At 40.8% G+C, this 12,876-nt stretch overlaps 1 protein-coding gene and 1 long non-coding RNA gene across 6 annotated transcripts in view; one reads left to right on the plus strand and one right to left on the minus strand.

The window, feature by feature from the left end:
- The window catches only part of LOC147027062 (uncharacterized), a 514,850-nt gene that overhangs the window by 439,706 nt on the left and 62,268 nt on the right, over nt 1-12,876 (minus strand). The window lies entirely within an intron of this gene.
- Nucleotides 6,866-8,114, plus strand: LOC147027068 (uncharacterized). Its single transcript, XR_015057951.1, has 3 exons — nt 6,866-7,125; nt 7,219-7,377; nt 7,604-8,114. It is a non-coding gene; the product is annotated as an uncharacterized LOC147027068 (long non-coding RNA).

The raw sequence follows: 12,876 nt of genomic DNA on the forward strand, positions 1-12,876 counted from the left end.
CTGTCAGAAATTGAGTATATAGATATGTGTCAGATGGAAAAATGAAGATATGTGTCAGATCTCCGAAAAGAAAGCAAATACCTCTTTTGGGGGGCAAGCCCCCCCCCTCCGTAGAACCCGATTTTTTTTTTTTAATGGTGTGAACAATCTTTGGTTTATCATGAAAGATGAAGGTTGTGGTCAGATTTCATAGAAATTGTGTGTGTAGTTTCAGAGAAAAGAGGAAATACATATTTTGGGGCACAACCCCCTTTGCATGCCCTTTGATTCCAATTTTTCTAATGTAATGAACAAACTTTGGTACATCACAGGTGATGAAGGTTCAGGTCAAGCTTCATCAAAATTGTGTATGTAGTTTCAGAAAAGAAAGCAAATAGATATTTTGGGGGCAACAGACCCTTAAATCCCCTTAGACCACGACTATTTTAATGGTTTGAACAATGGTATATCATGGGTAATGAAGGCTGTGGTCAGGTTTCATCAAAATTGGGTGTGCACTTTCGGAGAAGAAAGCAAATACATATTGTTGCTGTTCTGTAAAAATGCATGCCTCCAAGGCAATGGCACACAACATACAGCAATCTTAAGACAGTTATTTCAATAGTATGTGTATTAGTTAGTCCTTTCCATCTTTCTAGTGGGTAAAGGGGAAAGATGCATTGTGTGGGACTCCTTCAGTTGTGTTTTTTTTTGTACCTTCAGTGTTTGCATTCTTCCACCCTCTTTCTCTCACACGAAACACGCAAGCAAGCATGCACGTAAATCAGTAAAGACCAATAGTAACCCAGCAAGCGCGCCGCGACATGAGCACCTCATTTGCATTTGTGCACCAATTTTCCCTTCAAAACTGCTTGCCAATTATCAACTGCCATTTCGCCTCAGACCTTCATTCCACTCACCAAACTATACCATGCTCACCACAACCAGTTCATATGACTACTAAAATCCCCGCAACAACCCACACTTACATTTTCCAAAACAAACGCAGCTATTACACACAATCTCATGACAAGGAACTTCCACCTCTTCCCCACAATGCCACAACGTACTGCTATTTCATTACAAACACCACAACATGCTCCTGCTACTCTACAACTGCCTCAACTGAAACATATTTATCGAATACTTTCCACAGACTCGAGTGAGATGGAGGAGATGTAGGTTGGGTTATTTTGGAGAAAAACTTGAAGTGCGAACGTGCACTGGAGCTCGTTTAAGGACCCATGGGTAGCACAGGGATTTCTCTAAAATCCGACGTTTGAATGAAACCCAGCACATGCTCGGGTCCAGAGAGCTCCTTCAAGAACCACAGCCCCATGTAAAGGTCAGGAGCTGTTGTGCGTGCCCCTATCAGCCGGAGACTGAGTCATCTTTCGCTTCTGGGGCCTGGCAGATCATGGCTACGACTGCTACGAACCAATAGGGGAGCTCAATTTTGTTAGAGCTCCTTTTGCTCCGATGGTTGGCTCCTCCCCTCGTCCGGGGCCTAGAAAAATAGCATATGTGGATCATTCCGCACAGAGAGCATCGTCCAGAGCAGAGAGCACCGTCCAGAGCAGAGAGCAGACATCGGACCTTGCCGGGGAGACAGGAGCACAATGCCAAGCGTTGAGTTAGTGTAACCAGGTGTGGGGTCATGCATTGCTGCCGCGAGCCAGAACTGCTCCATTTATACGCAACTCATTTAGGTTACATCCTGCAGCGACACTTACACGTACAGACTCTTACATGTGCACAATAGGATCTTTTCTCTCACACATTTTCTTCTACCATCTATCTCTCATCCACTATGGATGCAAAAGAGAAATTAACGTGGGCAAGCCCGACCAACTTTTTTTTTCAGAGCGAACTGAAGAGCGAACCGAACTGACCTGCACCTCACATTCTTCCTTTTACACTACGCCGCACCCCACGTCACATTGCAGTTGCACTTCTCAAACATGCACCCTTGACACCCTCAGTATTTCTCCCTCCTCCCCTTTCCGAAGCATTCTGGGCTGTGCAGGTCTTTTGGCAACGTCAGGTATTGAGAGGACATTAATCCTCAACTGGTTCTATCTCTCTGGGATATCTCCAATTTTCCTGGGGTTTTTGTGCGTGTGCGTGTGTGCATGTGCATGTGATGGCAACTGAAGTAGCATAAGTTAAGACTGCATAAGAACTTTGGGGAAAATTGTGCACTTTCTTCTTTTGTCATATTGTTTGCCTTTTGTCGCACCCCATAAATTCCTTGCTTTATTTGTTTATTTGCAATAAACCCCATAACGGTGCCACATAACTTTCCTCGCATCCTGGTTTAACATGGTCCCAGCTCGTTTTTGTCTTTTCCTCCGTTGGTCCAGCATGGCCTGCACCATAGCTTAGCCAGGACGTTATTCCCCAATGATCTGATGAATAGCCGGTACATACTTGGCAGCTCCGCCAGGCAGCACCTGATCCGGTAGGTAATCTAAATAATCTAAATAATGATTTAATAAGGTAATCTAAATAACGTGAGTATTGTTGTGAATTCGCGCCGGCCAGCGTGCGATCGGCCGCTCGACTTGAATGGCGGCCGCCTCGCCCACCAGAACGGACGATTCAATCGTGACCCTCTCGGAACAACGCGGGAGCTAGTCACGGGTGGGGGTTTAACCCCACCATGACCGTGCCAATTGCCCACCCGCGCAGGATAGGGTTGCTCGCCAAATTTGATCTACCTCAGTACCTGCGCGGATGGTCGACCGGGGGATTGTACCTCGCCACAGGCCGACTCCGGACACGAACCGCTTAAGCGGTCCGTTCGGTGCTACAGTGATAACCGAGCGGTGTTATAGTCGGCCTCGACGGTTCCGATTAATTACACTGAACAACAAATTTCAATTTTTTTTTTTACTGGAGATGTGTAAAGTGATTAAGACTAATTTGGGTACGCTGATTTCAAAAATCATAACCGTTTTGCTGTATCATGTCAGGATTTTCAGGAACAGAAATATTCCCATTGCCTAGAAGTCAGGATTTCAATGAAATTTACATATGTCTTTAACATGTCTATTTCGTACAATTGTTGTTAACTTGTGTTATATTTCTTTCTTTCAGATAAAGATGAGTAGGCGTTCCTGTACCAATCATCCTGACAACTTCTGCTATGTCTGTGGTCGGTACACCAAAAAAGATCAACAACGAAGTATATCTACAGCAGTGAAAATGAAGGCCGCCTACTTTCACTACTTCGGGTGTAAGGTGGGGGACCAAGAACAGAGCTGGGCACCACACATCTGCTGCACAAGCTGTCACACAACCTTGACTCAGTGGTTGGTGGGCAAGCGCGCGAGCATGCCATTTGCGGTGCCCATGATATGGCGTGAGCCGCAGAATCATCATGATGATTGTTATTTCTGCTGCACAAGCATCGCTGGCTTCAACAAGAAGAATAAAGGTCACATCAAGTACGCTGACTGCGTCTCTGCTCGTAAACCTGTGCCTCATGATGACGAGAACCCCGTTCCAACACCTCCAGCTGATCAGAACATAGCTGTAAGCAGTGGTGAAGAGGATGGTGATGATGAACCTTTTGAACCCGACACTCAAGAATCACACCTTCTGAACCAGGGAGACTTAAATGATCTTGTAAGAGATCTCTCGCTGTCAAAGGCGAAGGCAGAGCTGCTTGGATCAAGGCTGCAGCAGTGGAATCTACTTGAATCTAACACCAAGATATCCTTGTTCAGAGCACGTCACAGAGACATGGCTGAGTTCTTTGAGATGGAAGACACGATGACATTCTGCAGTGACATCAACGGTCTGTTGAAAGAACTTGGGTGTGATCGCGATCCTGCAGACTGGCGCCTCTTCATCGACTCGGGGAAGAACAGCTTGAAGGCTGTTTTGCTCCACAATGGCAACGAGAAACCATCAGTCCCACTGGCTCACGCGTTCGGCATGACAGAGACCTATGAGACTATGCGGCAGCTGCTTGATTCCATCAAGTACAATGACTTCAACTGGCACATCTGCGGAGACTTGAAAGTAGTGGCGCTGTTGTTGGGGCTGCAGTCAGGCTACACGAAATACATGTGCTTCCTTTGTCTCTGGGATAGCAGAGACGACAAGAATCACTGGACGAAGAAAGATTGGGAAGAGCGAAAAGAGCATGTACCTGGTCGACACAACGTGAAGCATGTCGCCCTTGTCGACCCAGCCAAGGTTTTCCTTCCACCACTCCACATAAAGCTCGGCTTGATGAAAAGTTTTGTACGGGCAATGGATCTGAATGGGCGTGGGTTTTTATACCTCAAGGAAAAGTTTGGCAACACCTTGTCGGAGGCCAAGATCAAGGCTGGTGTCTTTGTTGGACCGCAAATCCGAAAGATTATGAAGGACGAAACTTTTCCGACAACTCTAAACCCCAAAGAGCTGGCAGCGTGGAGGAGCTTCAAAGCTGTGACGGACAACTTCTTGGGGAACGAGCGCGCGGACAACTATGAAGAAATAGTGCAGCAGCTGCTGGAGTCCTTCAGGAAACTTGGCTCCAGGATGTCCCTGAAAATCCATTTCCTACACCAGCACCTGAACTTCTTCCCTGACAACTTGGGAGCAGTCTCGGACGAGCACGGCGAGCGATTCCACCAAGAGATTTCACTCATGGAGACGCGTTACCAAGGGCGGCACAACCCGAACATGATGGGCGATTTCTGCTGGTTCCTGCATCGTGAAACTGACACAGAGCAGCACAAACGCAAAGCCAAATGCCTGAAGCATTTTTAATTACATTCTAGTGGAGTTTTTCTGTAATTTCTATAATTTTGAAGCATTCATGATGAAATAAATGAATAAATGAATTTTTGTAAATTTCATTGAAATCCTGACTTCTAGGCAATGGGAATATTTCTGTTACTGAAAATCCTGACGTGATACAGCAAAACGGTTATGATTTTTGAAATCAGCGTACCCAAATTAGTCTAAATCACTTTACACATCTCCAGTAAAAAAATTTTTGTTGTTCAGTGTTATCAGGCATATTAAGCCCACAACGAACCCTTTATGTGAAGCAGGATGGAGGGTCAATTAAAAGGAAGGAGACGAAGCGAAACGGGCACAGTTCAACATGCAAGCACTTTATTTACACGACACACGGAGAGCACACATATACAGCCAAACAGTGAAAATGCACATATATCAACCCAAACAAAAGCAACAGTGCAGAGCTACAACCGAATCAGACCGACACACGGAAACACTTAAACAGTTCGACTTTACAAGACATGGCGCCAACACACATTCACTCAAGAGCAAAGGAAAGAAGCCACCCTCAGAGACAAGGGGGCAGACGGGCCTGTAGGCCAATATGCGCGCGTGACCTGAAGGAGCGGCCCGGTCTGCGAGACCGGGTGGGTCCTACCCGCATCCTCGTGACACGTTGGCGGACGAGCCACAGATGTGGCCGCGTGGCTGTGCCCCGACTCCGTGCTCCTTGGCGGGTTTCGTTGGCATGACGTTTGGAGTGGGGTGGGAATGGGCCCCCTTGTTGCACCATCTCAGCGCGGGGGAAAGGGGGAATTGTTGATGCCCCGGGGATTGGGAGAATGGATGGCTGGCTTGGGTCCCACGACGAGCGATCTCCCACCGCGACCTCGTCGCCGACCGCCGTCCTTCTCGCCTAGGACCCGAGCTCCTTGGCCTCTTCCCACAACTCTCCTCAGCCGACTGCAGAACCCAACTCGATGCCTTCGCCACCCAACTCCACTCTCTGCCACACTCTGCCGCTGCCACACTCTGCCCTCCAACCAAAGACTGACTCTGCCACGATTCGCCTTGCACTCGCCATTTTATAGGCTGGCAGGAGAAAACAATATGCAAATTTCCGGATCAGGATAGTAGGGTGAATATATTGGTTCTGGCTCACTTTTCCCCATGTAAATGAATGGGGGATTTTCAGCGATTCATATTTTTTTTCCCTAAAAATAAACCCCCTTTTTGTCCCAAGGTATATTTATTTGTCTCCCCTTTTAACCTGGGGATACCTTTTTTCAAATAACCTATGCAACAAGATAAAGATTTGTTAAAGGTGATTCTAAAGAAATATCTGAAACGTCTAAGCCTCGGGACACTCTTTATCAAATAACCGATGCATATTGTTTAGCTCACTCATTAAACCCATAAACATTTGTTCATTCTCAAATTCCTTCAATAGTTTAATTTTCTTTGCACAATAATCCCCATCTAAAATATTTAAAAACAAAACATTTGAATCTTTATATTTTTTTAAGATACCCCTTTTGTGCCATTACGAAATGATAAGCTTCTCTTAATGCTCTCATCTGGCCACCGCCCGAGTTGCAAATCATTTTTGTGCATAAACCACGCCATAAAAAAGTTTTGTTTCAAATGTTATCAGTTCGTGCCATGAAAATGAGGAAGTATTTTTTTTTGACACGGTCATGCTGTCAAAATGAGGAAGTGTTTTTGGACAGTCATGCTGTGAAAAAATAGGAACTATTCTGTGAGACAAGGCCTCGTATTTATATTTTATCTCAGAACACGAACAGGCTTTTAAACATAAGTTTAATCAAAAGCATTTTAGGGCATTTTAAGTATGTTTTAAAAACGATTCATACAATTTGAGAATATATCGCCCAGTTATTTTCCAAGCTGTCTCACCCGAAGCGTCATTTCCTGTGGCCACACCCATTGATTAAGCAATCTCCTCATCGTTGCCTTATAAGTGATTCGCCAGACAAAGTTTCTGCCAGACGGGATTTTCATTTTTACCACTGAAACATGAGCGATCTTTCTTCAGCGAACAAAACAGCTCAACACAAAGTTGGTAAGCTTGTGTATCGGTTCCTCTTTGAACGATGAAGCAATTGATTATAAATTAAATCGTGATAATTCTGATATTTTTTTCTTTTCTTGGCAGGTCCTTGGAAGAAGAGCAGTTTACATATCATGACGAGGTGCATGAAATTAATGCTCTTATTGAAGAGGTCAATCATCTTAGAAGAGAATTGAAAAACATTTTTAATGACTGACATGACGTCTTATCACGGCCTCTGATCTTTTTGCCATCTTATACCAATGGTAAAAAAAAAACTGAGACATGGACTCACTCTCTTCCGATGAAGATAACAGCTCACTACAAAGTTGGTAAGTTTGTGTATGGTTTCCTCTTTGAACGATGAAGCAATTGATTATAAATTAAATCGAGATAATGCGAAAATATATATTTTTTCCTGGCAGGTCCTTGGAAGAAGTGGAGTTTACATATCACGATGAGGTGCATCAAATGAATGCTCTTATTGAAGAGGTCAATGATTTTAGAAGAGAATTGAAAAACATTTATAATGACTGGTACGAAGTCTTATCACGGCCTCTGATCTCGAATGAATTAAACCAATGGTGAGACACGTGTGTGTGTGTGTGTGTGTGTGTGTGTGTGTGTGTGTGTGTGTGTGTGTGTGTGTGTGTGTGCGTGAGTGTGTGTGTGTGTCTCTTTCCCTGTCTGTTTGTCTCTCTCTATCTCTCCCTGTCTGTCTCTTTGTATCTCTCTCTGTCTGTCTTTCTACCTACCTCTCTCTGTCTGTCTCTCCATCTATACCCTTGACTCATTATTTTTTTTTTTCAGCTCGATCACACAACATAAGCTGTTGAAGCAATCTGGTACAACACATGATTTTCTGGAGGTAAATGTTTCTGAATTATTATTTAGTTATTTGTTTATTTATTCTTTTATTAATATCACTCTCTCTTTGGAATGTCGCCTTATGTTGGTTGCATCATTAGTTTGGACGCGGTTTTGCCAGTACACTGGAATTCATTTTATTGGCCTTGGAAGGATGACAGGCTGAGTCGGCCTCCTGGTGTGTTAATTCAGTGGTCAACGAGGCTTGAACTTAGAACCAACACCAGGCTTACTCATATTACCATGTAATTATCTTTATAAAACCTAATTATTATCCACTTTTTGTTTCAAAACAGAATATGGTGTCTGAGTTTCGAAATCACAAGACATCTGAAGAAGATTGCTGGGAAAGATTATACATTCTCGCAAATGAATATTTAATATTTTCAATTTTGATTAATTATATTTGTTTTGTTTACAATTACTTGATTTTGAATTTCAAAAAGAGAATCAAGACATGAATGAGAGGGTGGGGGGGGTAGGTGCGCTCCCCCAATGACCCATCACCCCCTCATCCCACCCCTCCCCTCCCCATGTGTGTGTGGGGAAGCGTGGGGGTGGGATGAGGGAGGTGGTGGGTCAAAGGTGGGGGCGCACTGGGGGATGAGGAGTGGGGCTTGTGTGGGAGGGGCTTGTGTGGGCGGGGCTTCGGTGGGGCTTGTGTGGGCGGGGTTGTGTGGGTGGGGTTTATGTGGGCGGGGCTTCGGTGGGCTTCGGTGGGGTTTGTGTGGGCAGGGTTTATGTGGGTGGAGCTTGTGTGGGAGAGGTTTATGTGGGCAGGGTTTATGTGGGCGGGGCTTCGGTGGGGCTTATGTGGGAGGGGTGAATGTGGATGAGGCGTATGTGGATGAGGTTTGTGTGGATAAATGGATGGGTGGAGAGATGGGTGGATGGGTGGATGGGTGGAGCTTGTGTGGATGGGTGGATAATTTTTTAATTAAATAAACATGTTGTGTGTGGGGAACTAATTAACTAATCACTAATTATGTGAATATGATGAATATGGGTGGAGCTTGTGTGGGGTTTGTGTGTGTGGAGCTTGTGTGGGGTGGGGTTTTTGTGTGGAGCTTGTGGGGGGTTTGTGTGGGGTTTGTGTGGGGTGGGGTTTGTGTGGAGTTTATGTGGGTGGGTTTTGTGTGGGCGGAGTCAAAAAGGGGCGGAGTCAAAAAATTTCAATTTATCTTTGTCTTTTGTAATTCCTGTGAATAAAATGAACCTAAAATCTCTTCCCCTTCCAAATCATATATCTTATAAGTCCAAGGAACCGTATCTATTACATGAACAATTTAAAAAAGTTCTTTCGTCCATCGTTTAGTATAACCCTTTTCAAAATGAGATTTCCACCTATATATTCTTACGATATCACCAACTTTGAACTTAGGTTTTCTGACATTAATCTCTTTTTCATATTTTAATTTTGTAAATGTTTCTGATGGTTTCATATTTGTTGACGTGTGAATCGTGTCATTATACTTATCCACAATATCCTGAATAAAAGATGACCATTGTTGTGAACCGAGTTGTGTGAATTTTTTATATAGTCTCTCTTTTAAGGTACGATTAAAATGTTCAACAACAACTGCCTTCCCTTCATTAAAGGTACTGTATAATGTAATACTGTTATTTTTTAGAAAATTCATAAATGTCTTGTTATAAAACCCTCTACCCTCCATCAGTCCACAATTTTTTAGGTTTTCTCTTACTTTTATTAAATATCTGTTGAAAGGCTAACATAAGAGTATTACCTGTTTTGTTTTTTAATGGTACAACCCATGCGTATCTACTCCTTAAATCAATAACGGTTAAAGCATACTTGTACCCCTTATCATTATTGAGTTCAATCAAATCAGCAGACCAGATATAATCTACTTCCTTGGAATAAACTTTCCTTCTCTGAAACTTTGTGAATATTGGTTTATGTAATTCATCAGCTAATTGCTCTTCAATCTTAATGACATCATTAGAGCTTACAAGTTTTTTGAATTTCCAAGTCCAAGTCTCAATTTAGCACTGATCATCTTCTTCACGATGAACCTATCAACTTTTTCTCTCAAGGTTGGATTTTGTATCAGAGACAAATTATACAACATTTCTCTATCGGCTTCATGCTTTTCTTCCAAAGTTGTGGTATTCCCATAATCAATATCGTGTCTCATGCACACTTCATCAACTCTATTGATGGGCTCACTCCAGGATTTAGGATTGTCTGCCTCATCTAATCTTTTATCCAAGTTTGTGCCTGGACCACAGAAAGAATACCCTGGTAGATGTAATTCCCCTGGTATTCCAGTAGTTGTAAATTTACGTCCTGATAAAAACTTTTGTATATCTCCTCCGAGTTTGTGTTTGGAGATAAATTGATTTTTTTTTGAACCACACACCGAACATATACCTTTTTGTATAACCCTGTTATTTTTACTTTTAATATATGAAATTTTTTTTTATATTTGAGACAATAACTCATTTATTTATGAGAAAAATTCCTGCAGAGTGCAAAAACCTTTTTAGTTTCCAACATGCACATTTGAATCTTAATTTTTAAAACATAAAGAATCCTTAGAAATGCCTTCACTCTCTCCTCCATTTATTTTAGAAAAAATAAGAATAAAAAATGAAAAACTTGAATTAAAATCCATATCTTGTCGATGTCAATAGTCTTGTCGAAAGTATTGCAAATAGAGTTGTCAATTCTTTGTTTTCCTCCTCAGTGGGTTGAGTTATTTTCTGTAATGCCCCTAATCTTTTTTTAATCCCACTGGTTTCCATATTTTGATATTTATTCATTCTCTCTCTTTCCTCCCTCTCCTCCCTCTCTCTCTTCTCTCTTTCCTCCCTCTCTCTTCTCTCTCTTCTCCCTCTCCTCCTTCTCTCTCTTCTCTTTTTCCTCCTTCTCTTTCTTCTCCCTCTTCTCCTTTTCCTCCTCTTCCCTCTCTTCTTCAACTCCTTCCTCATCCCTTATTATCCTTGAATCGCTTACACCCCATAGAATATCATACATATATTCATCAGGATTTCTTGTTATTCCTGTATCCAAAATAATTTTTTTTACAACATGAAACCAATAAAATTTCTTTTGAATTTCTAGAGGAGCCTTACCTTTTCTTAACTTTATAATTTTTTCATTATTTAACATTCTAATTAAATCTAAAGTTGTCGGTTTATCAACATCAGCATAATGCCAATCTTTTATTGAAAATACCTCATTCTTATGTTGTAGAACATATTTATTAAAATACCGAATACCCTTTTCTTGAAGGTATGCTTGGACACAGAAATGATAATTTTCTTGAAACCTTCTTGCTGTCATTTATGTATTAGAAATATATGTTAGAATAATATTATGGCACGAAACACCTTCCCATCTTCCCATAGTTAAATCATTTTGTATTTCCTTACTTATTATATATAATCCTGTTTTTTTCTGTTTTCATGATATAAACAAGGGCAAAACCATTATTATATTTACCCTTATTAAATTCTTTTATTTGTTGTTTACTAATCGTGGCCCCACAAAACTCATTCTCGATACCAAGTGGATAATATTCTTCCTTACGAGACTGATTTAATTGTTCCAGGTCTTCGAGGTTAATTTTAAATGACCAATTATACCCTAAATCATTCATATCATACCCCCATTGTTCTATTCTCATACAAACGATACGCACTTCTTTATAAAAATTTATTTTAATTCGAACTGTGAATTCTGTATGACCTGGAGATAATATCAACACTTCTGTATCTTTGGAATACAGGGCCGTTTTATTTAAGGATATATATTGTGATAAATCGCTTAATCTCACCAAGTCATTCGCGTCAGTCGGGCTTGGATAATTTTTTAATTTATAAGCATTTTTCATGTTAATATTTTTGGTTATATTATATTTATGTCGTTCAGCCTGTGCCTTTGTGTAATAATTTGATAAATCAATATCCAGTTCTTGGGATACACCAAAGATAGAACCATCTTTACCAACATATGTCATTTATATTAGATTAAAAATAATATCATAAAACTTTTTATTTTTGTTGAGTTGAAATAACACATATAGACATAATTGACCACAACACTTGGAATTTAATTATTGGACTTGAAATGTTTGATAAACAGCATTCTGTAAGAATTTTATGACTTCAACAGGTGGTGGAAGACCAAAACTATCAAAATAATATTTGTCTTGACTATTAAAAATACAAACCCAATGAGAACCGTTCCCATTATTATCTTCTAAGTTCATAATTATATTCTTTGTATGTTTCGGCACATTTGTTAATTCATCTCTCATACAAATAACCACATTATGAATTTTTAATTTCTTACAATATTTGACAAGTTGTAAATTTGATGTTGTATTCTTTCCAAATTCTTTAAACCACTCACCAATGCTCATTTATTTATTAGAAAGATATAATCCATCACCTCTTTTCGTTAATTTTACACCTGCTTGTGCTATAGAAGAAAGCATATCTCCAACTAACAATCTCGCTTTATCAGGCAGACCTTCAAGTTTTTCAGCAAAATCTACAATTACACCACTTCCACTAATTTGTTTCTCCAACTCTTTGTTATGTCTTTCCAATTCTTTTTGAGCCTGGAGTTGAGCCTTCCTTTCGTTGGCAGTTTTCACCGCTGTTGAAATACCACCCGTCAATGCTCCAACCGCACTTAAACCAGCAAATAAAGGAATTAGAAATGGGAGAAATCCTCCACTCGTCTCTCTTATTGAATATTTTTTCAACATTGGTTTTGTCATTTTAATTTTAAGTGAGCCAGTGTCATTCAAGATTTTCACCTGTTCTCTTGTGAGCAAAACATCAATTCTTACTGCTCCTTTTCTCTGAATTGTATTAACGTTAATCGTACAAGGCTTTTGATTTTGAACACAAGATGATAGTTTATGAAGATTGATTTGATTAACATTAATATGCGCTTGTTGGTACTTTGCCACTCATTTATTTAACAAAAAATTATGTGAGACTAATCATCACACCATTATCTGTATTAATCTGTAATTCTGTTTCTTCCAAAAGCAAACAATATGTATCAACTTCTTCACTCTCTCCTCTTTCAATGTATAGGGAAGTATCCACTCGATTAGACTTTATAGTTTCCTTTTGAGCGCTCAGGTCAAACGCATAGATTGTATACAAACTTTTAAATGCTGTCATATCCAAAATAGGTTCTTTATTTCCATTACTTTCACATACCTTTTGGTAAG

Source organism: Eptatretus burgeri, chromosome 5 (assembly GCF_056783735.1).
Source record: "Eptatretus burgeri isolate ZD-2024b chromosome 5, Ebu_testis_v1, whole genome shotgun sequence".
NCBI classification, from domain to species: domain Eukaryota; kingdom Metazoa; phylum Chordata; class Myxini; order Myxiniformes; family Myxinidae; genus Eptatretus; species Eptatretus burgeri.